Source organism: Aptenodytes forsteri, unplaced genomic scaffold (assembly GCF_000699145.1).
Source record: "Aptenodytes forsteri isolate BGI_AS27 unplaced genomic scaffold, ASM69914v1 Scaffold164, whole genome shotgun sequence".
NCBI lineage: Eukaryota > Metazoa > Chordata > Aves > Sphenisciformes > Spheniscidae > Aptenodytes > Aptenodytes forsteri.
Window position 1 is genome coordinate 3992285 of NW_008795527.1, and position 3140 is coordinate 3995424.

The 3140-nt window shown below is 43.1% G+C and overlaps 1 protein-coding gene across 1 annotated transcript in view; it reads right to left on the bottom strand.

The window, feature by feature from the left end:
- Positions 1-527, bottom strand: part of ITGB8 (integrin subunit beta 8) — a 43912-nt gene extending 43385 nt beyond the window's left edge. The window contains exon 1 of the mRNA XM_019472788.1: positions 457-527. The gene's annotated coding sequence lies outside the window, so the exon portion shown is untranslated. The remainder of the gene's footprint in view (positions 1-456) is intronic.
- Between the last annotated feature and the right edge of the window lie 2613 nt (positions 528-3140).

The following is a 3140-nucleotide window of genomic DNA, read 5'->3' on the forward strand; positions in this document are numbered from 1 at the left end:
GATTACTTCACGTTACCTAAAAATACCTCCCCTCCTTTTATCGCTCCTATCGCCCTCCCCGAGTAATTTCTGCTCGGAGTTTCCACCCCTTCGGGCGAAGTGGGAGTAACGCAAAGGTTAACCGTGCCCTGGGCCGGGCGGAAAGTACCTCGCAGTGCGGGCCAGGAAGGCCCCGCCGGGCCTAGGTGCGTTCTCCTGCCAGCCCGCAGAGTTTCCACCCCTTCGGGCGAAGTGGGAGTAACGCAAAGGTTAACCGTGCCCTGGGCCGGGCGGAAAGTACCTCGCAGTGCGGGCCAGGAAAGCCCCGCCGGGCCTAGGTGCGTTCTCCTGCCAGCCCGCAGCGCCCAGCCCCGCTCCGCTTCCCGGCTTCCCTGTCGTTAATTTTACCGTTTTCCCCTCGAGGGCTCCGCTCCCGGAGGAGGCGGTGGGTGGTGTTTTCCCGCAGGTGAAACGCACCTGGGCACCGCGTCCTGTCACAGCGGGTTACGGGCCCCACCGCGGGGGGTAGGCGTGCCGGCCTCTGGGCTGAGCACAGAGGCAGCGATAGCCATCACTGTGTCATCACTTCATTTCTGTTACTACCGAACAGATGTCAGTGCGCGCAGGATCCCAAAATAGTATCTCGACGCGGCGTCCAAGTCTGCCTGTGCAGGGTACAGTGATAATAAATCATGCAAATGCAACCCGTGTAAATACTGTGCTGTTTCACAGTCTTTACGAATGAAAGGCTGTCGAAGCATTTTCAGACCCCGCGCTAAGCCTCGTGGCGCTGAGGTAAGGATGGTTTATCATCTGCACGTCAAAGGTCAGAAACTGAACCCATGCTGGGTTTGTTCAAGGTCGCCAAGGAAGAGACGGCAATGGAGCAGTCCTACACTCCCACTCTTGTGAGTTTTTAAACACTGTATCATCTTTCTGCTTCATCTTGGAAAAATACCCCATTTCAGACATTTGAGCATCATTTCCGAAGCGGCCACAGCCCAAATGCGGATATGGTATGCGAGAAAGCCATATGCAGTGATGGCAACATAAAAGGGTAGCATCTACATGACTTCAAATATTGTGGCATTCTTGACCTAAAAGCTCTATGATTTCAGAGGTCACAATTTGAAACTATGTAAGTGGAGAGCTACACGTCCCATGAGAGCTCAGTTGGGTGCTATCCTTTGAAATGAGATGCACTTGTGCCAGGTGAACTAAACTCAATTTACTCCTGTTTGACACTATAACGTCTAACTCCTGGGTCATGATGTTGCAAATTCACAGTGATTCAAATGTATCTGGAAAAAAGGATCCAGGATGGGACATAAAGAAATTCAAGGAAATATCTTTAAACAAAATCCCTGCAGAAGCAAAAGTTGCTGAAACTGAGATCTCTCTACTTTGGGATTTTCGCCTGCAGAGTCTAAGTAGTGTTGATGGGAGGAAGAATACAGCTCATACTCCATATGGATGTTTTCTGTATGAATCTCTTTATCAGATCAGAATTTAAATTATCATAAGCATCGTAAAGAAAATGTCTTTTTTCTCAACAGCATGAATTACCTTGTGAATTTTGAAGCACAGGCTGTTCATCATACAAACAGGAAATGGAGTCCTTGCACATACTACTTCTTATGAGAACCATGTCCAAAGATTTGGCATTCTGGGCAGAAAGACAATACCTACAGACTAATGTGGAAGGAAAAAATGGATAATTTTGAATATAAAATCTGAGAATAAGGTAACCAAAATGAACACACTCTATTCATTAAACACTGAGTAAAACGATGCCAGTATTGGGTGAGAACTATGCACCCTGAGTAGTAAAAGTCACCAATATCAGCAGTAACAAAGCGAAGAGTTGAAGGTGCCAATAGTTGAGGCCTCTATCAGTTGAGGCCACTGTAACTGTTCAAAGTATTCTGCTGGTTTATGAAAAATGCAGCTTCTCCTTATTTCTTTAGCTTCATTCCTCTCATGGTGGAAGCCAAAGACTTAAAAATATTTACTTTGCAGTGATAGCATCTTTGAATATATTGTTGCTTAGACAGTGTTTATAATGCAATAGTATAAGCCGCATCTCAAAGAACGTTATGCAGGAGATTTGAATAATAATTCTCGTTTTACAAATGGAGAAACTGAATCATCTAAGGTCACATAAGAGACTTTTACAAGGAGTTTAAGACCACTGGAACTCAATTCAAATGTTAATCTATTGTCCTATCCACAGGGCCATGAATGCTTGAAGTAACGTGGTTGAGGGATCTCTGCCCTTCGAGGTATTTGAAACTCAGCTGAACAAGTCCCCAGGCAGCCTGATATAATTGGACCTGTTTTGAGCGGAGGGCTGGTTGGGCCTCTGGGGGCTTTTTCCAATCTAAGTTATTCTATGAATTTTTATGGTGGACAGTGTGTAATTCTCTGTCCTTATATTACATGTATACCCAATTTCTTGAAGTGTTGTAACTGTGCTTTCTTTCCAGCATTTACATTTGCTTTATTGAAAACAAAATATAATTGTCTATCACAGTGCTGGTGAATAGCCTCTCTTTTACGGAAACAGTTTTGAAAATGTTGCATCTGCAATTAATGTTGACTAGAGCTGGTCAAAAAACCCAAAGCATTTCTTACAAAAACCACGTTCCTTTTTTGGTTGAATATTTCCAGCCATCTTTGATGTGCCATTTCATGGGGGAGAGTCCAAACCAAGATTGCAAAGGGAAGAGTGATGGTGTTTTACAACTTCTAATATCAAAACTTTTTAAAAATGAAAAATGCATTATGTATTCATTAGCCTGTCACGTGATTTCTTACATTATCATGGCATCTTAGACGCTATTAAAATCCCCATAGAAAGCATTTTGGTATACTTAAATTAATTGCAGTTTCCTCCAACTTCCCTATTTTAATAATTTAAAATCTTGCTGGAGTACCGTAATTGTTTTGGATTTGGTGGCTTCATTTGGTCCCACTGACATGCAAATTGTGTTTCTTTGCTATACAACTGAATAAAAGGATCACATGCTTGTCTGTCAGATACAATTGCATTTGCTATAGCTTGGGTTCTTTTTTTTACACAACATTTGAATCTAAACTGCATCTGTTTCATATAAAGAAGTCAGTGTATTTTGAAAATCTTTCATAACCCATCAATTTAA